Genomic DNA, 24625 nt, shown 5'->3' with positions numbered 1-24625 from the left:
AGAGATATTGGCAAGGATAAGCTGTCTTGTACCTTTGCATTTTTCTCCCAAACGAAGGACACTAGAAAGAAAATTTTAAAGCCTCCTGTTAGGCCATCATCTACACGGCATAGCCCTGAATTTTCCAATGCGCAGCTCTTTGCAAAAGAGAGATATTGGCAAGGATAAGCTGTCTTGTACCTTTGCATTTTTCTCCCAAACGAAGGACACTAGAAATAAAATTGTAAAGCCTCCTGTTAGGCCATCATCTACACGGCATAGCCCTGAATTTTCCAATGCGCAGCTCTTTGCAAAAGAGCGATATTGGCAAGGAAAAGCTGTCTTGTACCTTTGCGTTTTTCTCCCAAACGAAGGACACTAGAAAGAAAATTTTAAAGCCTCCTGTTAGGCCATCATCTACACGGCATAGCCCTGAATTTTCCAATGCGCAGCTCTTTGCAAAAGAGAGATATTGGCAAGGAAAAGCTGTCTTGTACCTTTGCATTTTTCTCCCAAACGAAGGACACTAGAAAGAAAATTTTAAAGCCTCCTGTTAGGCCATCATCTACACGGCATAGCCCTGAATTTTCCAATGCGCAGCTCTTTGCAAAAGAGAGATATTGGCAAGGAAAAGCTGTCTTGTACCTTTGCATTTTTCTCCCAAACGAAGGACACTAGAATTTTTTTTTTAAAGCCTCCTGTTAGGCCATCATCTACACGGCATAGCCCTGAATTTTCCAATGCGCAGCTCTTTGCAAAAGAGAGATATTGGCAAGGATAAGCTGTCTTGTACCTTTGCATTTTTCTCCCAAACGAAGGACACTAGAAAGAAAATTTTAAAGCCTCCTGTTAGGCCATCATCTACACGGCATAGCCCTGAATTTTCCAATGCGCAGCTCTTTGCAAAAGAGAGATATTGGCAAGGAAAAGCTGTCTTGTACCTTTGCATTTTTCTCCCAAACGAAGGACAATAGAAAGAAAATTTTAAAGCCTCCTGTTAGGCCATCATCTACACGGCATAGCCCTGAATTTTCCAATGCGCAGCTCTTTGCAAAAGAGAGATATTGGCAAGGAAAAACTGTCTTGTACCTTTGCATTTTTCTCCCAAACGAAGGACACTAGAAAGAAAATTTTAAAGCCTCCTGTTAGGCCATCATCTACACGGCATAGCCCTGAATTTTCCAATGCGCAGCTCTTTGCAAAAGAGAGATATTGGCAAGGAAAAGCTGTCATGTACCTTTGCATTTTTCTCCCAAACGAAGGACACTAGAAAGAAAATTTTAAAGCCTCCTGTTAGGCCATCATCTACACGGCATAGCCCATAATTTTCCAATGCGCAGCTCTTTGCAAAAGAGAGATATTGGCAAGGAAAAGCTGTCTTGTACCTTTGCATTTTTCTCCCAAACGAAGGACACTAGAAAGAAAATTTTAAAGCCTCCTGTTAGGCCATCATCTACACGGCATAGCCCTGAATTTTCCAATGCGCAGCTCTTTGCAAAAGAGAGATATTGGCAAGGAAAAGCTGTCTTGTACCTTTGCATTTTTCTCCCAAACGAAGGACACTAGAAAAAAATTTTTAAAGCCTCCTGTTAGGCCATCATCTACACGGCATAGCCCTGAATTTTCCAATGCGCAGCTCTTTGCAAAAGAGAGATATTGGCAAGGATAAGCTGTCTTGTACCTTTGCATTTTTCTCCCAAACGAAGGACACTAGAAAGAAAATTTTAAAGCCTCCTGTTAGGCCATCATCTACACGGCATAGCCCTGAATTTTCCAATGCGCAGCTCTTTGCAAAAGAGAGATATTGGCAAGGATAAGCTGTCTTGTACCTTTGCATTTTTCTCCCAAACGAAGGACACTAGAAAGAAAATTTTAAAGCCTCCTGTTAGGCCATCATCTACACGGCATAGCCCTGAATTTTCCAATGCGCAGCTCTTTGCAAAAGAGAGATATTGGCAAGGAAAAGCTGTCTTGTACCTTTGCATTTTTCTCCCAAACGAAGGACAATAGAAAGAAAATTTTAAAGCCTCCTGTTAGGCCATCATCTACACGGCATAGCCCTGAATTTTCCAATGCGCAGCTCTTTGCAAAAGAGAGATATTGGCAAGGAAAAACTGTCTTGTACCTTTGCATTTTTCTCCCAAACGAAGGACACTAGAAAGAAAATTTTAAAGCCTCCTGTTAGGCCATCATCTACACGGCATAGCCCTGAATTTTCCAATGCGCAGCTCTTTGCAAAAGAGAGATATTGGCAAGGAAAAGCTGTCATGTACCTTTGCATTTTTCTCCCAAACGAAGGACACTAGAAAGAAAATTTTAAAGCCTCCTGTTAGGCCATCATCTACACGGCATAGCCCATAATTTTCCAATGCGCAGCTCTTTGCAAAAGAGAGATATTGGCAAGGAAAAGCTGTCTTGTACCTTTGCATTTTTCTCCCAAACGAAGGACACTAGAAAGAAAATTTTAAAGCCTCCTGTTAGGCCATCATCTACACGGCATAGCCCTGAATTTTCCAATGCGCAGCTCTTTGCAAAAGAGAGATATTGGCAAGGAAAAGCTGTCTTGTACCTTTGCATTTTTCTCCCAAACGAAGGACACTAGAAAAATTTTTTTAAAGCCTCCTGTTAGGCCATCATCTACACGGCATAGCCCTGAATTTTCCAATGCGCAGCTCTTTGCAAAAGAGAGATATTGGCAAGGATAAGCTGTCTTGTACCTTTGCATTTTTCTCCCAAACGAAGGACACTAGAAAGAAAATTTTAAAGCCTCCTGTTAGGCCATCATCTACACGGCATAGCCCTGAATTTTCCAATGCGCAGCTCTTTGCAAAAGAGAGATATTGGCAAGGAAAAGCTGTCTTGTACCTTTGCATTTTTCTCCCAAACGAAGGACACTAGAAAGAAAATTTTAAAGCCTCCTGTTAGGCCATCATCTACACGGCATAGCCCTGAATTTTCCAATGCGCAGCTCTTTGCAAAAGAGAGATATTGGCAAGGAAAAACTGTCTTGTAACTTTGCATTTTTCTCCCAAACGAAGGACACTAGAAAGAAAATTTTAAAGCCTCCTGTTAGGCCATCATCTACACGGCATAGCCCTGAATTTTCCAATGCACAGCTCTTTGCAAAAGAGAGATATTGGCAAGGAAAAGCTGTCTTGTACCTTTACATTTTTCTCCCAAACGAAGGACACTAGAACATTTTTTTTAAAGCCTCCTGTTAGGCCATCATCTACACGGCATAGCCCTGAATTTTCCAATGCGCAGCTCTTTGCAAAAGAGAGATATTGGCAAGGAAAAGCTGTCTTGTACCTTTGCATTTTTCTCCCAAACGAAGGACACTAGAAAGAAAATTTTAAAGCCTCCTGTTAGGCCATCATCTACACGGCATAGCCCTGAATTTTCCAATGCGCAGCTCTTTGCAAAAGAGAGATATTGGCAAGGAAAAGCTGTCTTGTACCTTTGCATTTTTCTCCCAAACGAAGGACACTAGAAAATTTTTTTTAAAGCCTCCTGTTAGGCCATCATCTACACGGCATAGCCCTGAATTTTCCAATGCGCAGCTCTTTGCAAAAGAGAGATATTGGCAAGGATAAGCTGTCTTGTACCTTTGCATTTTTCTCCCAAACGAAGGACACTAGAAAGAAAATTTTAAAGCCTCCTGTTAGGCCATCATCTACACGGCATAGCCCTGAATTTTCCAATGCGCAGCTCTTTGCAAAAGAGAGATATTGGCAAGGAAAAGCTGTCTTGTACCTTTGCATTTTTCTCCCAAACGCAGGACACTAGAAAGAAAATTTTAAAGCCTCCTGTTAGGCCATCATCTACACGGCATAGCCCTGAATTTTCCAATGCGCAGCTCTTTGCAAAAGAGAGATATTGGCAAGGATAAGCTGTCTTGTACCTTTGCATTTTTCTCCCAAACGAAGGACACTAGAAAGAAAATTTTAAAGCCTCCTGTTAGGCCATCATCTACACGGCATAGCCCTGAATTTTCCAATGCGCAGCTCTTTGCAAAAGAGAGATATTGGCAAGGATAAGCTGTCTTGTACCTTTGCATTTTTCTCCCAAACGAAGGACACTAGAAATAAAATTGTAAAGCCTCCTGTTAGGCCATCATCTACACGGCATAGCCCTGAATTTTCCAATGCGCAGCTCTTTGCAAAAGAGCGATATTGGCAAGGAAAAGCTGTCTTGTACCTTTGCGTTTTTCTCCCAAACGAAGGACACTAGAAAGAAAATTTTAAAGCCTCCTGTTAGGCCATCATCTACACGGCATAGCCCTGAATTTTCCAATGCGCAGCTCTTTGCAAAAGAGAGATATTGGCAAGGAAAAGCTGTCTTGTACCTTTGCATTTTTCTCCCAAACGAAGGACACTAGAAAGAAAATTTTAAAGCCTCCTGTTAGGCCATCATCTACACGGCATAGCCCTGAATTTTCCAATGCGCAGCTCTTTGCAAAAGAGAGATATTGGCAAGGAAAAGCTGTCTTGTACCTTTGCATTTTTCTCCCAAACGAAGGACACTAGAATTTTTTTTTTAAAGCCTCCTGTTAGGCCATCATCTACACGGCATAGCCCTGAATTTTCCAATGCGCAGCTCTTTGCAAAAGAGAGATATTGGCAAGGATAAGCTGTCTTGTACCTTTGCATTTTTCTCCCAAACGAAGGACACTAGAAAGAAAATTTTAAAGCCTCCTGTTAGGCCATCATCTACACGGCATAGCCCTGAATTTTCCAATGCGCAGCTCTTTGCAAAAGAGAGATATTGGCAAGGAAAAGCTGTCTTGTACCTTTGCATTTTTCTCCCAAACGAAGGACAATAGAAAGAAAATTTTAAAGCCTCCTGTTAGGCCATCATCTACACGGCATAGCCCTGAATTTTCCAATGCGCAGCTCTTTGCAAAAGAGAGATATTGGCAAGGAAAAACTGTCTTGTACCTTTGCATTTTTCTCCCAAACGAAGGACACTAGAAAGAAAATTTTAAAGCCTCCTGTTAGGCCATCATCTACACGGCATAGCCCTGAATTTTCCAATGCGCAGCTCTTTGCAAAAGAGAGATATTGGCAAGGAAAAGCTGTCATGTACCTTTGCATTTTTCTCCCAAACGAAGGACACTAGAAAGAAAATTTTAAAGCCTCCTGTTAGGCCATCATCTACACGGCATAGCCCATAATTTTCCAATGCGCAGCTCTTTGCAAAAGAGAGATATTGGCAAGGAAAAGCTGTCTTGTACCTTTGCATTTTTCTCCCAAACGAAGGACACTAGAAAGAAAATTTTAAAGCCTCCTGTTAGGCCATCATCTACACGGCATAGCCCTGAATTTTCCAATGCGCAGCTCTTTGCAAAAGAGAGATATTGGCAAGGAAAAGCTGTCTTGTACCTTTGCATTTTTCTCCCAAACGAAGGACACTAGAAAAATTTTTTTAAAGCCTCCTGTTAGGCCATCATCTACACGGCATAGCCCTGAATTTTCCAATGCGCAGCTCTTTGCAAAAGAGAGATATTGGCAAGGATAAGCTGTCTTGTACCTTTGCATTTTTCTCCCAAACGAAGGACACTAGAAAGAAAATTTTAAAGCCTCCTGTTAGGCCATCATCTACACGGCATAGCCCTGAATTTTCCAATGCGCAGCTCTTTGCAAAAGAGAGATATTGGCAAGGAAAAGCTGTCTTGTACCTTTGCATTTTTCTCCCAAACGAAGGACACTAGAAAGAAAATTTTAAAGCCTCCTGTTAGGCCATCATCTACACGGCACAGCCCTGAATTTTCCAATGCACAGCTCTTTGCAAAAGAGAGATATTGGCAAGGAAAAGCTGTCTTGTACCTTTACATTTTTCTCCCAAACGAAGGACACTAGAACATTTTTTTTAAAGCCTCCTGTTAGGCCATCATCTACACGGCATAGCCCTGAATTTTCCAATGCGCAGCTCTTTGCAAAAGAGAGATATTGGCAAGGAAAAGCTGTCTTGTACCTTTGCATTTTTCTCCCAAACGAAGGACACTAGAAAGAAAATTTTAAAGCCTCCTGTTAGGCCATCATCTACACGGCATAGCCCTGAATTTTCCAATGCGCAGCTCTTTGCAAAAGAGAGATATTGGCAAGGAAAAGCTGTCTTGTACCTTTGCATTTTTCTCCCAAACGAAGGACACTAGAAAGAAAATTTTAAAGCCTCCTGTTAGGCCATCATCTACACGGCATAGCCCTGAATTTTCCAATGCGCAGCTCTTTGCAAAAGAGAGATATTGGCAAGGAAAAGCTGTCTTGTACCTTTGCATTTTTCTCCCAAACGAAGGACACTAGAAAGAAAATTTTAAAGCCTCCTGTTAGGCCATCATCTACACGGCATAGCCCTGAATTTTCCAATGCGCAGCTCTTTGCAAAAGAGAGATATTGGCAAGGAAAAGCTGTCTTGTACCTTTGCATTTTTCTCCCAAACGAAGGACACTAGAAAGAAAATTTTAAAGCCTCCTGTTAGGCCATCATCTACACGGCATAGCCCTGAATTTTCCAATGCGCAGCTCTTTGCAAAAGAGAGATATTGGCAAGGAAAAGCTGTCTTGTACCTACATGTGCAGCAGAGTACAGCAATGGAAGCATGCTGAGCACATAACCCAGAGGTAGGCAGATTGAAACTATCCTCTGCTATATGCATTTGTTTTTGTTAATTAAAGTATTCCAAAACTGGGATTGATATGTTGGCTCTTTTATTTTTACTTACAGTACAATAACTTTTACCATTTTAATTTGTTTTAATAGTATATTGACAGTATTGTTTTCTTTCAAAAATCCACTTAATTTTCTTTACCCTATTATTAAAATGGTAATTGACAAAAACAAACTACATTGTCACCAGAAGAGCAATACAAAATGTACAAGTGATATATTAAAATCATATTTCCAGCTTGAATTTCAATGATGCATTGGGGCAAAGATTTTGTGAGAAACATTTTCACCCTTAAATAAAGATTTTCTTAATTCCTTACCTGTGTGCTAATTAGATATCACCTTGTTTTCACATTAAACAGACTTCCACATGAGAAAGCAGCAAGGATGCAGTGGCGTTAATGTTTCCTGGTGTCAACCTGTATTATTTCAGTAGACATTGAAATGAGGATGCATCTTGCTGCCTTTCCAATGAAGCAAGTTTAATTTAGTAATAGGTTAAAAACCATCCTTACAAAGGGGTTAATCAGAGACTTGGCTTTGTGGACACTTTTCAGAGAACAAATTTGTTAGCATAAAAATAAAGCCAGAAAATTAAGAGCTGTTTAATCACTCAATTGGATTTTTTTTGCCAGCATATTTCTTTTTCTCTGCAACCCACTGCTAAATTGTGCTTCCTAGCTGTTTTTATAAAATCACTGAATCAAATCTAACTCTGATTACATCAGAGAAGGCCAGGTACCCTACACCAGTACAGGGGGATTTGAAATTTTGACTTGTCTACTTAAAGATCACCAAAATCTGATAACAAGGTCAATTACGTCCCTGGGTGGGATTGAACCACCAACCTTTTGGTTAATAGCCGTGCACACTAACTGATTGCGCCACAGAGACACTTTGCGAAAGTCCTTACTGACAAAGGCTAATAAGCATTCATCTAAAACGTTTCCTAGAAAAACTTTAAAAAGTCAATAATCTGGAGAGTTTTTGTAAGATGTTTCTTCCATCAACCAACGAAGAAACACATTGGTACTTTCCCATGATGAGTGAGTGCTTCAGGATCTCTTGCACTTACATGTGCAGCAGAGTACAGCAATGGAAGCATGCTGGGCCCATAACCCAGCGGTAGGCAGATTGAAACTATCCTCTGCTATATGCATTTTTTTTGTTAATTAAAGTAATCCAAAACTGGGATTGATATTTTGGCTCTTTTATTTTTACTTAAAGTACAATAACTTTTACCATTTTAATTTGTTTTAATAGTATATTGACAGTATTGTTTTCTTTTAAAAATCCACTTAATTTTCTTTACCCTATTATTAAAATGGTAATTGACAAAAACAAACTACATTGTCACCAGAAGAGCAATACAAAATGTACAAGTGATATATTAAAATCATCTTTCCAGCTTGAATTTCAATGATGCATTGGGGCAACGATTTTGTGAGAAACATCTTCACCCTTAAATAAAGATTTTCTTAATTCCTTACCTGTGTGCTAATTAGATATCACCTTGTTTTCACATTAAACAGACTTCCACATGAGAAAGCAGCAAGGATGCATTGGCGTTAATGTTTCCTGGTGTCAACCTGTATTATTTCAGTAGACATTGAAATGAGGATGCATCTTGCTGCCTTTCCAATGAAGCAAGTTTAATTTAGTAATAGGTGAAAAACCATCCTTACAAAGGTGTTCATCAGAGACTTGGCTTTGTGGACACTTTTCAGAGAACAAATTTGTTAGCATAAAAATAAAGCCAGAAAATGAAGAGCTGTTTAATCACTCAATTGGATTTTTTTGCCAGCATATTTCTTTTTCTCTGCAACCCACTGCTAAATTGTGCTTCCTAGCTGTTTTTATAAAATCACTGAATCAAATCTAACTCTGATTACATCAGAGAAGGCAAGGTACCCTACACCATAAGAGGGGATTTGAAATTTTGACTTGTCTACTTAAAGATCACCAAAATCTGATAACAAGGTCAATTACGTCCCTGGGTGGGATTGAACCACCAACCTTTTGGTTAGTAGCCGGACACACTAACCGATTGCGCCACAGAGACACTTTGCAAAAAGTACATACTGACAAAGACTAATAAGCATTCATCTAAAATGTTTCCTAGAAAAACTTTAAAAAGTCAATAATCTGGAGAGTTTTTGTAAGATGTTTCTTCCATCCACCAACGAAGAAACACATTGGTACTTTCCCATGATGAGTGAGTGCTTCAGGATCTCTTGCACTTACATGTGCAGCAGAGTACTGCAATGGAAGCATGCTGGGCCCATAACCCAGAGGTAGGCAGATTAAAACTATCCTCTGCTATATGCATTTTTTTTGTTAATTAAAGTAATCCAAAACTGGGATTGATATTTTTGCTCTTTTATTTTTCATTAAAGTACAATAACTTTTACCATTTTAATTTGTTTTAATAGTATATTGAAAGTATTGTTTTCTTTTAAAAATCCACTTAATTTTCTTTACCCTATTATTAAAATGGTAATTGACAAAAACAAACTACATTGTCAGCAGAAGAGCAATACAAAATGTACAAGTGATATATTAAAATCATCTTTCCAGCTTGAATTTCAATGATGCATTGGGGCAACGATTTTGTGAGAAACATTTTCACCCTTAGATAAAGATTTTCTTAATTCCTTACCTGTGTGCTAATTAGATATCACCTTGTTTTCACATTAAATAGACTTTTACATGAGAAAGCAGCAAGGATGCAGTGGCGTTAATGTTTCCTGGTGTCAACCTGTATTATTTCAGTAGACATTGAAATGAGGATGCATCTTGCTGCCTTTCCAATGAAGCAAGTTTAATTTAGTAATAGGTGAAAAACCATCCTTACAAAGGTGTTAATCAGAGACTTGGCTTTGTGGACACTTTTCAGAGAACAAATTTGTTAGCATAAAAATAAAGCCAGAAAATGAAGAGCTGTTTAATCACTCTATTGGATTTTTTTGCCAGCATATTTCTTTTTCTCTGCAACCCACTGCTAAATTGTGCTTCCTAGCTGTTTTTATAAAATCACTGAATCAAATCTAACTCTGATTACATCAGAGAAGGCCAGGTACCCTACACCATAAGAGGGGGTTTGAAATTTTGACTTGTCTACTTAAAGATCACCAAAATCTGATAACAAGGTCAATTACGTCCCTGGGTGGGATTGAACCACCAACCTTTTGGTTAATAGCCATACACACTAACTGATTGCGCCACAGAGACACTTTGCAAAAGTACATACTGACAAAGGCTAATAAGCATTCATCTAAAACGTTTCCTAGAAAAACTTTAAAAAGTCAATAATCTGGAGAGTTTTTGTAAGATGTTTCTTCCATCAACCAACGAAGAAACACATTGGTACTTTCCCATGATGAGTGAGTGCTTCAGGATCTATTGCACTTACATGTGCAGCAGAGTACAGCAATGGAAGCATGCTGAGCACATAACCCAGAGGTAGGCAGATTGAAACTATCCTCTGCTATATGCATTTGTTTTTGTTAATTAAAGTATTCCAAAACTGGGATTGATATGTTGGCTCTTTTATTTTTACTTACAGTACAATAACTTTTACCATTTTAATTTGTTTTAATAGTATATTGACAGTATTGTTTTCTTTCAAAAATCCACTTAATTTTCTTTACCCTATTATTAAAATGGTAATTGACAAAAACAAACTACATTGTCACCAGAAGAGCAATACAAAATGTACAAGTGATATATTAAAATCATATTTCCAGCTTGAATTTCAATGATGCATTGGGGCAACGATTTTGTGAGAAACATTTTCACCCTTAAATAAAGATTTTCTTAATTCCTTACCTGTGTGCTAATTAGATATCACCTTGTTTTCACATTAAACAGACTTCCACATGAGAAAGCAGCAAGGATGCAGTGGCGTTAATGTTTCCTGGTGTCAACCTGTATTATTTCAGTAGACATTGAAATGAGGATGCATCTTGCTGCCTTTCCAATGAAGCAAGTTTAATTTAGTAATAGGTTAAAAACCATCCTTACAAAGGTGTTAATCAGAGACTTGGCTTTGTGGACACTTTTCAGAGAACAAATTTGTTAGCATAAAAATAAAGCCAGAAAATTAAGAGCTGTTTAATCACTCAATTGGATTTTTTTTGCCAGCATATTTCTTTTTCTCTGCAACCCACTGCTAAATTGTGCTTCCTAGCTGATTTTATAAAATCACTGAATCAAATCTAACTCTGATTACATCAGAGAAGGCAAGGTACCCTACACCAGAACAGGGGGATTTGAAATTTTGACTTGTCTACTTAAAGATCACCAAAATCTGATAACAAGGTCAATTACGTCCCTGGGTGGGATTGAACCACCAACCTTTTGGTTAATAGCCGTGCACACTAACTGATTGCGCCACAGAGACACTTTGCAAAAGTCCATACTGACAAAGGCTAATAAGCATTCATCTAAAATGTTTCCTAGAAAAACTTTAAAAAGTCAATAATCTGGAGAGTTTTTGTAAGATGTTTCTTCCATCAACCAACGAAGAAACACATTGGTACTTTCCCATGATGAGTGAGTGCTTCAGGATCTCTTGCACTTACATGTGCAGCAGAGTACAGCAATGGAAGCATGCTGGGCCCATAACCCAGCGGTAGGCAGATTGAAACTATCCTCTGCTATATGCATTTTTTTTTGTTAATTAAAGTAATCCAAAACTGGGATTGATATTTTGGCTCTTTTATTTTTACTTAAAGTACAATAACTTTTACCATTATAATTTGTTTTAATAGTATATTGACAGTATAGTTTTCTTTAAAAAAATCCACTTAATTTTCTTTACCCTATTATTAAAAGGGTAATTGACAAAAACAAACTACATTGTCACCAGAAGAGCAATACAAAATGTACAAGTGATATATTAAAATCATCTTTCCAGCTTGAATTTCAATGATGCATTGGGGCAACGATTTTGTGAGAAACATTTTCACCCTTAAATAAAGATTTTCTTAATTCCTTACCTGTGTGCTAATTAGATATCACCTTGTTTTCACATTAAACAGACTTCCACATGAGAAAGCAGCAAGGATGCAGTGGCGTTAATGTTTCCTGGTGTCAACCTGTATTATTTCAGTAGACATTGAAATGAGGATGCATCTTGCTGCCTTTCCAATGAAGCAAGTTTAATTTAGTAATAGGTGAAAAACCATCCTTACAAAGGTGTTAATCAGAGACTTGGCTTTGTGGACACTTTTCTGAGAACAAATTTGTTAGCATAAAAATAAAGCCAGAAAATGAAGAGCTGTTTAATCACTCAATTGGATTTTTTTTGCCAGCATATTTCTTTTTCTCTGCAACCCACTGCTAAATTGTGCTTCCTAGCTGTTTTTATAAAATCACTGAATCAAATCTAACTCTGATTACATCAGAGAAGGCCAGGTACCCTACACCATAAGAGGGGGTTTGAAATGTTGACTTGTCTACTTAAAGATCACCAAAATCTGATAACAAGGTTAATTACGTCCCTGGGTGGGATTGAACCACCAACCTTTTGGTTAATAGCCATACACACTAACTGATTGCGCCACAGAGACACTTTGCAAAAGTACATACTGACAAAGGCTAATAAGCATTCATCTAAAACTTTTCCTAGAAAAACTTTAAAAAGTCAATAATCTGGAGAGTTTTTGTAAGATGTTTCTTCCATCAACCAACGAAGAAACACATTGGTACTTTCCCATGATGAGTGAGTGCTTTAGGATCTATTGCACTTACATGTGCAGCAGAGTACAGCAATGGAAGCATGCTGGGCACATAACCAAGAGGTAGGCAGATTGAAACTATCCTCTGCTATATGCATTTTTTTTTTGTTAATTTTAGTAATCAAAACTGGGATTGATATTTTTGCTTTTTTATTTTTACTTAAAGTACAATAACTTTTACCATTTGAATTGGTTTTAATAGTATATTGACAGTATAGTTTTCTTTAAAAAATCCACTTAATTTTCTTTACCCTATTATTAAAAGGGTAATTGACAAAAACAAACTACATTGTCACCAGAAGAGCAATACAAAATGTACAAGTGATATATTAAAATCATCTTTCCAGCTTGAATTTCAATGATGCATTGGGGCAACGATTTTGTGAGAAACATCTTCACCCTTAAATAAAGATTTTCTTAATTCCTTACCTGTGTGCTAATTAGATATCACCTTGTTTTCACATTAAACAGACTTCCACATGAGAAAGCAGCAAGGATGCAGTGGCGTTAATGTTTCCTGGTGTCAACCTGTATTATTTCAGTAGACATTGAAATGAGGATGCATCTTGCTGCCTTTCCAATGAAGCAAGTTTAATTTAGTAATAGGTTAAAAACCATCTTTACAAAGGTGTTAATCAGAGACTTGGCTTTGTGGACACTTTTCAGAGAACAAATTTGTTAGCATAAAAATAAAGCCAGAAAATGAAGAGCTGTTTAATCACTCAATTGGATTTTTTTTGCCAGCATATTTCTTTATCTCTGCAACCCACTGCTAAATTGTGCTTCCTAGCTGTTTTTATAAAATCAATGAATCAAATCTAACTCTGATTACATCAGAGAAGGCCAGGTACCCTACACCATAACAGGGGGTTTTAAATTTTGACTTGTCTACTTAAAGATCACCAAAATCTGATAACAAGGTCAATTACGTCCCTGGGTGGGATTGAACCACCAACCTTTTGATTAGTAGCCGGACACACTAACCGATTGCGCCACAGAGACACTTTGCAAAAAGTACATACTGACAAAGGCTAATAAGCATACATCTAGAACGTTTCCTAGAAAAACTTTAAAAAGTCAATAATCTGGAGAGTTTTTGTAAAATGTTTCTTCCATCAACCAACGAAGAAACACATTGGTACTTTCCATTGATGACTGAGTGCTTCAGGATCTCTTGCACTTACATGTGCAGCAAAGTACTGCAATGGAAGCATGCTGGGCCCATAACCCAGAGGTAGGCAGATTAAAACTATCCTCTGCTATATGCATTTTTTTTGTTAATTAAAGTAATCCAAAACTGGGATTGATATTTTTGCTCTTTTATTTTTCATTAAAGTACAATAACTTTTACCATTTTAATTTGTTTTAATAGTATATTGAAAGTATTGTTTTCTTTTAAAAATCCACTTAATTTTCTTTACCCTATTATTAAAATGGTAATTGACAAAAACAAACTACATTGTCACCAGAAGAGCAATACAAAATGTACAAGTGATATATTAAAATCATCTTTCCAGCTTGAATTTCAATGATGCATTGGGGCAACGATTAATAATCTGGAGAGTTTTTGTAAGATGTTTCTTCCATCAACCAATGAAGAAACACATTGGTACTTTCCCATGATGAGTGAGTGCTTCAGGATCTCTTGCACTTACATGTGCAGCAGAGTACTGCAATGGAAGCATACAGGGCCCATAACCCAGAGGTAGGCAGATTGAAACTATCCTCTGCTATATGCATTTTTTTTGTTAATTTAAGTAATCAAAACTGGGATTGATATTTTTGCTCTTTTATTTTTACTTAAAGTACAATAACTTTTACCATTTTAATTTGTTTTAATAGTATATTGACAGTATAGTTTTCTTTAAAAAATCCACTTAATTTTCTTTACCCTATTATTAAAAGGGTAATTGACAAAAACAAACTACATTGTCACCAGAAGAGCAATACAAAATGTACAAGTGATATATTAAAATCATCTTTCCAGCTTGAATTTCAATGATGCATTGGGGCAACAATTTTGTGAGAAACATCTTCACCCTTAAATAAAGATTTACTTAATTCCTTACCTGTGTGCTAATTAGATATCACCTTGTTTTCACAATAAACAGACTTCTACATGAGAAAGCAGCAAGGATGCAGTGGCGTTAATGTTTCCTGGTGTCAACCTGTATTATTTCAGTAGACATTGAAATGAGGATGCATCTTGCTGCCTTTCCAATGAAGCAAGTTTAATTTAGTAATAGGTGAAAAACCATCCCTACAAAGGTGTTAATCAGAGACTTGGCTTTGTGGACACTTTTCAGAGAACAAATTTGTTAGCATAAAAATAAAGCCAGAAAATGAAGAGCTGTTTAATCACTCAATTGGATTTTTTTTGCCAGCATATTTCTTTTTCTCTGCAACCCACTGCTAAATTGTGCTTCCTAGCTGTTTTTATTAAATCACTGAATCAAATCTAACTCTGATTACATCAGAAAAGGCCAGGTACCCTACACCATAACAGGGAGTTTGAAATTTTGACTTGTCTACTTAAAGATCACCAAAATCTGATAACAAGGTCAATTACATCCCTGGGTGGGATTGAACCACCAACCTTTTGGTTAGTAGCCGGATACACTAACCGATTGCGCCACAGAGACACTTCGCTAAAAATACATTCTGACAAAGGCTAATAAGCATACATCTAGAACGTTTCCTAGAAAAACTTTAAAAAGTCAATAATCTGGAGAGTTTTTGTAAAATGTTTCTTCCATCAACCAACGAAGAAACACATTGGTACTTTCCCATGATGAGTGAGTGCTTCAGGATCTCTTGCACTTACATGTGCAGCAGAGTACTGCAATGGAAGCATGCTGGGCCCATAACCCAGAGGTAGGCAGATTGAAACTATCCTTTGCTGTATGCATTTTTTTTGTTAATTTAAGTAATCAAAACTGGGATTGATATTTTTGCTCTTTTATTTTTACTTGAAGTACAATAACTTTTACCATTTTAATTTGTTTGAATAGTATATTGACAGTATAGTTTTCTTTAAAAAATCCACTTAATTTTCTTTACCCTATTATTAAAAGGGTAATTGACAAAAACAAACTACATTGTCACCAGAAGAGCAATACAAAATGTACAAGTGATATATTAAAATCATCTTTCCAGCTTGAATTTCAATGATGCATTGGGGCAACGATTTTGTGAGAAACATCTTCACCCTTAAATAAAGATTTTCTTAATTCCTTACCTGTGTGCTAATTAGATATCACCTTGTTTTCACATTAAACAGACTTCCACATGAGAAAGCAGCAAGGATGCAGTGGCGTTAATGTTTCCTGGTGTCAACCTGTATTATTTCAGTAGAAATTGAAATGAGGATGCATCTTGCTGCCTTTCCAATGAAGCAAGTTTAATTTAGTAATAGGTGAAAAACCATCCCTACAAAGGTGTTAATCAGAGACTTGGCTTTGTGGACACTTTTAGGAGAACAAATTTGTTAGCATAAAAATAAAGCCAGAAAATGAAGAGCTGTTTCATCACTCAATTGGATTTTTTTTGCCAGCATATTTCTTTTTCTCTGCAACCCACTGCTAAATTGTGCTTCCTAGCTGTTTTTATAAAATCAATGAATCAAATCTAACTCTGATTACATCAGAGAAGGCCAGGTACCCTACACCATAACAGGGGGTTTGAAATTTTGACTTGTCTACTTAAAGATCACCAAAATCTGATAACAAGGTCAATTACATCCCTGGGTGGGATTGAACCATCAACCTTTTGGTTAGTAGCCAGACTCACTAACCGATTGCGCCACAGAGACACTTTGCAAAAAGTACATACTGACAAAGGCTAATAAGCATACATCTAGAACGTTTCCTAGAAAAACTTTAAAAAGTCAATAATCTGGAGAGTTTTTGTAAGATGTTTCTTCCATCAACCAACGAAGAAACACATTGGTACTTTCCCATGATGAGTGAGTGCTTCAGGATCTCTTGCACTTACATGTGCAGCAGAGTACTGCAATGGAAGCATGCTGGGCCCATAACCCAGAGGTAGGCAGATTGAAACTATCCTTTGCTATATGCATTTTTTTTGTTAATTTAAGTAATCAAAACTGGGATTGATATTTTTGCTCTTTTATTTTTACTTAAAGTACAATAACTTTTACCATTTTAATTTGTTTTAATAGTATATTGACAGTATAGTTTTCTTTAAAAAATCCACTTAATTTTCTTTACCGTATTATTAAAAGGGTAATTGACAAAAACAAACTACATTGTCACCAGAAGAGCAATACAAAATGTACAAGTGATATATTAAAATCATCTTTCCAGCTTGAATTTCAATGATGCATTGGGGCAACAATTTTGTGAGAAACATCTTCACCCTTAAATAAAGATTTTCTTAATTCCTAACCTGTGTGCTAATTAGATATCACCTTGTTTTCACATTAAACAGACTTCTACATGAGAAAGCAGCAAGGATGCAGTGGCGTTAATGTTTCCTGGTGTCAACCTGTATTATTTCAGTAGACATTGAAATGAGGATGCATCTTGCTGCCTTTCCAATGAAGCAAGTTTAATTTAGTAATAGGTGAAAAACCATCCCTACAAAGGTGTTAATCAGAGACTTGGCTTTGTGGACACTTTTCAAAGAACAAATTTGTTAGCATAAAAATAAAGCCAGAAAATGAAGAGCTGTTTAATCACTCAATTGATTTTTTCTGCCAGCATATTTCTTTTTCTCTGCAAACCACTGCTAAATTGTGCTTCCTATCTGTTTTTATAAAATCACTGAATCAAATCTAACTCTGATTACATCAGAGAAGGCCAGGTACCCTACACCAGAACAGGGGGATTTGAAATTTTGACTTGTCTACTTAGAGATCACCAAAATCTGATAACAAGGTCAATTACGTCCCTGGGTGGGATTGAACCACCAACCTTTTGGTTAATAGCCGTGCACACTAACTGATTGCGCCACAGAGACACTTTGCAAAAGTCCATACTGACAAAGGCTAATAAGCATTCATCTAAAATGTTTCCTAGAAAAACTTTAAAAAGTCAATAATCTGGAGAGTTTTTGTAAGATGTTTCTTCCATCAACCAACGAAGAAACACATTGGTACTTTCCCATGATGAGTGAGTGCTTCAGGATCTCTTGCACTTACATGTGCAGCAGAGTACAGCAATGGAAGCATGCTGGGCCCATAACCCAGCGGTAGGCAGATTGAAACTATCCTCTGCTATATGCATTTTTTTTTGTTAATTAAAGTAATCCAAAACTGGGATTGATATTTTGGCTCTTTTATTTTTACTTAAAGTACAATAACTTTTACCATTATAATTTGTTTTAATAGTATATTGACAGTATAGTTTTCTTTAAAAAAATCCACTTAATTTTCTTTACCCTATTATTAAAAGGGTAATTGACAAAAACAAACTACATTGTCACCAGAAGAGCAATACAAAATGTACAAGTGATATATTAAAATCATCTTTCCAGCTTGAATTTCAATGATGCATTGGGGCAACGATTTTGTGAGAAACATTTTCACCCTTAAATAAAGATTTTCTTAATTCCTTACCTGTGTGCTAATTAGATATCACCTTGTTTTCACATTAAACAGACTTCCACATGAGAAAGCAGCAAGGATGCAGTGGCGTTAATGTTTCCTGGTGTCAACCTGTATTATTTCAGTAGACATTGAAATGAGGATGCATCTTGCTGCCTTTCCAATGAAGCAAGTTTAATTTAGTAATAGGTGAAAAACCATCCTTACAAAGGTGTTAATCAGAGACTTGGCTTTGTGGACACTTTTCTGAGAACAAATTTGTTAGCATAAAAATAAAGCCAGAAAATGAAGAGCTGTTTAATCACTCAATTGGATTTTTTTGCCAGCATATTTCTTTTTCTCTGCAACCCACTGCTAAATTGTGCTTCCTAGCTGTTTTTATAAAATCACTGAATCAAATCTAACTCTGATTACATCAGAGAAGGCCAGGTACCCTACACCATAAGAGGGGGTTTGAAATTTTGACTTGTCTACTTAAAGATCACCAAAATCTGATAACAAGGTCAATTACGTCCCTGGGTGGGATTGAACCACCAACCTTTTGGTTAATAGCCATACACACTAACTGATTGCGCCACAGAGACACTTTGCAAAAGTACATACTGACAAAGGCTAATAAGCATTCATCTAAAACTTTTCCTAGAAAAACTTTAAAAAGTCAATAATCTGGAGAGTTTTTGTAAGATGTTTCTTCCATCAACCAACGAAGAAACACATTGGTACTTTCCCATGATGAGTGAGTGCTTTAGGATCTATTGCACTTACATGTGCAGCAGAGTACAGCAATGGAAGCATGCTGGGCACATAACCCAGAGGTAGGCAGATTGAAACTATCCTCTGCTATATGCATTTTTTTTTTGTTAATTTTAGTAATCAAAACTGGGATTGATATTTTTGCTCTTTTATTTTTACTTAAAGTACAATAACTTTTACCATTTTAATTTGTTTTAATAGTATATTGACAGTATAGTTTTCTTTAAAAAATCCACTTAATTTTCTTTACCCTATTATTAAAAGGGTAATTGACAAAAACAAACTACATTGTCACCAGAAGAGCAATACAAAATGTACAAGTGATATATTAAAATCATCTTTCCAGCTTGAATTTCAATGATGCATTGGGGCAACGATTTTGTGAGAAACATCTTCACCCTTAAATAAAGATTTTCTTAATTCCTTACCTGTGTGCTAATTAGATATCACCTTGTTTTCACATTAAACAGACTTCCACATGAGAAAGCAGCAAGGATGCAGTGGCGTTAATGTTTCCTGGTGTCAACCTGTATTATTTCAGTAGACATTGAAATGAGGATGCATCTTGCTGCCTTTCCAATGAAGCAAGTTTAATTTAGTAATAGGTTAAAAACCATCTTTACAAAGGTGTTAATCAGAGACTTGGCTTTGTGGACACTTTTCAGAGAACAAATTTGTTAGCATAAAAATAAAGCCAGAAAATGAAGAGCTGTTTAATCACTCAATTGGATTTTTTTTGCCAGCATATTTCTTTATCTCTGCAACCCACTGCTAAATTGTGCTTCCTAGCTGTTTTTATAAAATCAATGAATCAAATCTAACTCTGATTACATCAGAGAAGGCCAGGTACCCTACACCATAACAGGGGGTTTTAAATTTTGACTTGTCTACTTAAAGATCACCAAAATCTGATAACAAGGTCAATTACGTCTCTGGGTGGGATTGAACCACCAACCCTTTGATTAGTAGCCGGACACACTAACCGATTGCGCCACAGAGACACTTTGCAAAAAGTACATACTGACAAAGGCTAATAAGCATACATCTAGAACGTTTCCTAGAAAAACTTTAAAAAGTCAATAATTTGGAGAGTTTTTGTAAAATGTTTCTTCCATCAACCAACGAAGAAACACATTGGTACTTTCCATTGATGACTGAGTGCTTCAGGATCTCTTGCACTTACATGTGCAGCAAAGTACTGCAATGGAAGCATGCTGGGCCCATAACCCAGAGGTAGGCAGATTAAAACTATCCTCTGCTATATGCATTTTTTTTGTTAATTAAAGTAATCCAAAACTGGGATTGATATTTTTGCTCTTTTATTTTTCATTAAAGTACAATAACTTTTACCATTTTAATTTGTTTTAATAGTATATTGAAAGTATTGTTTTCTTTTAAAAATCCACTTAATTTTCTTTACCCTATTATTAAAATGGTAATTGACAAAAACAAACTACATTGTCACCAGAAGAGCAATACAAAATGTACAAGTGATATATTAAAATCATCTTTCCAGCTTGAATTTCAATGATGCATTGGGGCAACGATTAATAATCTGGAGAGTTTTTGTAAGATGTTTCTTCCATCAACAAATGAAGAAACACATTGGTACTTTCCCATGATGAGTGAGTGCTTCAGGATCTCTTGCACTTACATGTGCAGCAGAGTACTGCAATGGAAGCATACAGGGCCCATAACCCAGAGGTAGGCAGATTGAAACTATCCTTTGCTATATGCATTTTTTTTGTTAATTTAAGTAATCAAAACTGGGATTGATATTTTTGCTCTTTTATTTTTACTTAAAGTACAATAACTTTTACCATTTTAATTTGTTTTAATAGTATATTGACAGTATAGTTTTCTTTAAAAAATCCACTTAATTTTCTTTACCCTATTATTAAAAGGGTAATTGACAAAAACAAACTACATTGTCACCAGAAGAGCAATACAAAATGTACAAGTGATATATTAAAATCATCTTTCCAGCTTGAATTTCAATTATGCATTTGGGCAACGATTTTGTGAGAAACATCTTCACCCTTAAATAAAGATTTACTTAATTCCTTACCTGTGTGCTAATTAGATATCACCTTGTTTTCACAATAAACAGACTTCTACATGAGAAAGCAGCAAGGATGCAGTGGCGTTAATGTTTCCTGGTGTCAACCTGTATTATTTCAGTAGACATTGAAATGAGGATGCATCTTGCTGCCTTTCCAATGAAGCAAGTTTAATTTAGTAATAGGTGAAAAACCATCCCTACAAAGGTGTTAATCAGAGACTTGGCTTTGTGGACACTTTTCAGAGAACAAATTTGTTAGCATAAAAATAAAGCCAGAAAATGAAGAGCTGTTTAATCACTCAATTGGATTTTTTTTGCCAGCATATTTCTTTTTCTCTGCAACCCACTGCTAAATTGTGCTTCCTAGCTGTTTTTATTAAATCACTGAATCAAATCTAACTCTGATTACATCAGAAAAGGCCAGGTACCCTACACCATAACAGGGGGTTTGAAATTTTGACTTGTCTACTTAAAGATCACCAAAATCTGATAACAGGGTCAATTACGTCCCTGGGTGGGATTGAACCACCAACCTTTTGGTTAGTAGCCAGACACACTAACCGATTGCGCCACAGAGACACTTTGCAAAAAGTACATACTGACAAAGGCTAATAAGCATACATCTAGAACGTTTCCTAGAAAAACTTTAAAAAGTCAATAATCTGGAGAGTTTTTGTAAGATGTTTCTTCCATCAACCAACGAAGAAACACATTGGTACTTTCCCATGATGAGTGAGTGCTTCAGGATCTCTTGCACTTACATGTGCAGCAGAGTACTGCAATGGAAGCATGCTGGGCCCATAACCCAGAGGTAGGCAGATTGAAACTATCCTTTGCTATATGCATTTTTTTTGTTAATTTAAGTAATCAAAACTGGGATTGATATTTTTGCTCTTTTATTTTTACTTAAAGTACAATAACTTTTACCATTTTAATTTGTTTTAATAGTATATTGACAGTATAGTTTTCTTTAAAAAATCCACTTAATTTTCTTTACCCTATTATTAAAAGGGTAATTGACAAAAACAAACTACATTGTCACCAGAAGAGCAATACAAAATGTACAAGTGATATATTAAAATCATCTTTCCAGCTTGAATTTCAATGATGCATTGGGGCAACAATTTTGTGAGAAACATCTTCACCCTTAAATAAAGATTTTCTTAATTCCTAACCTGTGTGCTAATTAGATATCACAGTGTTTTCACATTAAACAGACTTCTACATGAGAAAGCAGCAAGGATGCAGTGGCGTTAATGTTTCCTGGTGTCAACCTGTATTATTTCAGTAGACATTGAAATGAGGATGCATCTTGCTGCCTTTCCAATGAAGCAAGTTTAATTTAGTAATAGGTGAAAAACCATCCCTACAAAGGTGTTAATCAGAGACTTGGCTTTGTGGACACTTTTCAAAGAACAAATTTGTTAGCATAAAAATAAAGCCAGAAAATGAAGAGCTGTTTAATCACTCAATTGATTTTTTCTGCCAGCATATTTCTTTTTCTCTGCAAACCACTGCTAAATTGTGCTTCCTATCTGTTTTTATAAAATCACTGAATCAAATCTAACTCTGATTACATCAGAGAAGGCCAGGTACCCTACACCAGAACAGGGGGTTCGAAATTTTGACTTGTCTACTTAAAGATCACCAAAATCTGATAACAAGGTCAATTACGTCCCTGGGTGGGATTGAACCACCAACCTTTTGGTTTATAGCCGTACACACTAACTGATTGCGCCACAGAGACACTTTGCAAAAATACATACTGACAAAGGCTAATAAGCATTCATCTAAAACGTTTCCTAGAAAAACTTTAAAAAGTCAATAATCTGGAGAGTTTTTGTAAGATGTTTCTTCCATCCACCAACGAAGAAACACATTGGTACTTTCCCATGATGAGTGAGTGCTTCAGGATCTCTTGCACTTACATGTGCAGCAGAGTACTGCAATGGAAGCATGCTGGGCCCATAACCCAGAGGTAGGCAGATTAAAACTATCCTCTGCTATATGCATTTTTTTTGTTAATTAAAGTAATCCAAAACTGTGATTGATATTTTTGCTCTTTTATTTTTCATTAAAGTACAATAACTTTTACCATTTTAATTTGTTTTAATAGTATATTGAAAGTATTGTTTTCTTTTAAAAATCCACTTAATTTTCTTTACCCTATTATTAAAATGGTAATTGACAAAAACAAACTACATTGTCACCAGAAGAGCAATACAAAATGTACAAGTGATATATTAAAATCATCTTTCCAGCTTGAATTTCAATGATGCATTGGGGCAACAATTTTGTGAGAAACATCTTCACCCTTAAATAAAGATTTTCTTAATTCCTAACCTGTGTGCTAATTAGATATCACCTTGTTTTCACATTAAACAGACTTCTACATGAGAAAGCAGCAAGGATGCAGTGGCGTTAATGTTTCCTGGTGTCAACCTGTATTATTTCAGTAGACATTGAAATGAGGATGCATCTTGCTGCCTTTCCAATGAAGCAAGTTTAATTTAGTAATAGGTGAAAAACCATCCCTACAAAGGTGTTAATCAGAGACTTGGCTTTGTGGACACTTTTCAAAGAACAAATTTGTTAGCATAAAAATAAAGCCAGAAAATGAAGAGCTGTTTAATCACTCAATTGATTTTTTCTGCCAGCATATTTCTTTTTCTCTGCAAACCACTGCTAAATTGTGCTTCCTATCTGTTTTTATAAAATCACTGAATCAAATCTAACTCTGATTACATCAGAGAAGGCCAGGTACCCTACACCAGAACAGGGGGATTTGAAATTTTGACTTGTCTACTTAGAGATCACCAAAATCTGATAACAAGGTCAATTACGTCCCTGGGTGGGATTGAACCACCAACCTTTTGGTTAATAGCCGTGCACACTAACTGATTGCGCCACAGAGACACTTTGCAAAAGTCCATACTGACAAAGGCTAATAAGCATTCATCTAAAATGTTTCCTAGAAAAACTTTAAAAAGTCAATAATCTGGAGAGTTTTTGTAAGATGTTTCTTCCATCAACCAACGAAGAAACACATTGGTACTTTCCCATGATGAGTGAGTGCTTCAGGATCTCTTGCACTTACATGTGCAGCAGAGTACAGCAATGGAAGCATGCTGGGCCCATAACCCAGCGGTAGGCAGATTGAAACTATCCTCTGCTATATGCATTTTTTTTTGTTAATTAAAGTAATCCAAAACTGGGATTGATATTTTGGCTCTTTTATTTTTACTTAAAGTACAATAACTTTTACCATTATAATTTGTTTTAATAGTATATTGACAGTATAGTTTTCTTTAAAAAAATCCACTTAATTTTCTTTACCCTATTATTAAAAGGGTAATTGACAAAAACAAACTACATTGTCACCAGAAGAGCAATACAAAATGTACAAGTGATATATTAAAATCATCTTTCCAGCTTGAATTTCAATGATGCATTGGGGCAACGATTTTGTGAGAAACATTTTCACCCTTAAATAAAGATTTTCTTAATTCCTTACCTGTGTGCTAATTAGATATCACCTTGTTTTCACATTAAACAGACTTCCACATGAGAAAGCAGCAAGGATGCAGTGGCGTTAATGTTTCCTGGTGTCAACCTGTATTATTTCAGTAGACATTGAAATGAGGATGCATCTTGCTGCCTTTCCAATGAAGCAAGTTTAATTTAGTAATAGGTGAAAAACCATCCTTACAAAGGTGTTAATCAGAGACTTGGCTTTGTGGACACTTTTCTGAGAACAAATTTGTTAGCATAAAAATAAAGCCAGAAAATGAAGAGCTGTTTAATCACTCAATTGGATTTTTTTGCCAGCATATTTCTTTTTCTCTGCAACCCACTGCTA

At 36.3% G+C, this 24625-nt stretch overlaps 1 non-coding gene across 1 annotated transcript; it reads right to left on the bottom strand.

The window, feature by feature from the left end:
• Window positions 1-21271: 21271 nt before the first annotated feature.
• TRNAS-ACU (transfer RNA serine (anticodon ACU)) lies at window positions 21272-21345 on the bottom strand. The gene has a single exon. It is a non-coding gene; the product is annotated as a tRNA-Ser (tRNA).
• Window positions 21346-24625: the final 3280 nt, after the last annotated feature.

The sequence above is a fragment of the Pseudophryne corroboree genome, unplaced genomic scaffold, assembly GCF_028390025.1.
Source record: "Pseudophryne corroboree isolate aPseCor3 unplaced genomic scaffold, aPseCor3.hap2 scaffold_1073, whole genome shotgun sequence".
Taxonomy (NCBI): domain Eukaryota; kingdom Metazoa; phylum Chordata; class Amphibia; order Anura; family Myobatrachidae; genus Pseudophryne; species Pseudophryne corroboree.
This window is presented reverse-complemented; position numbering and strand designations above follow the sequence as displayed.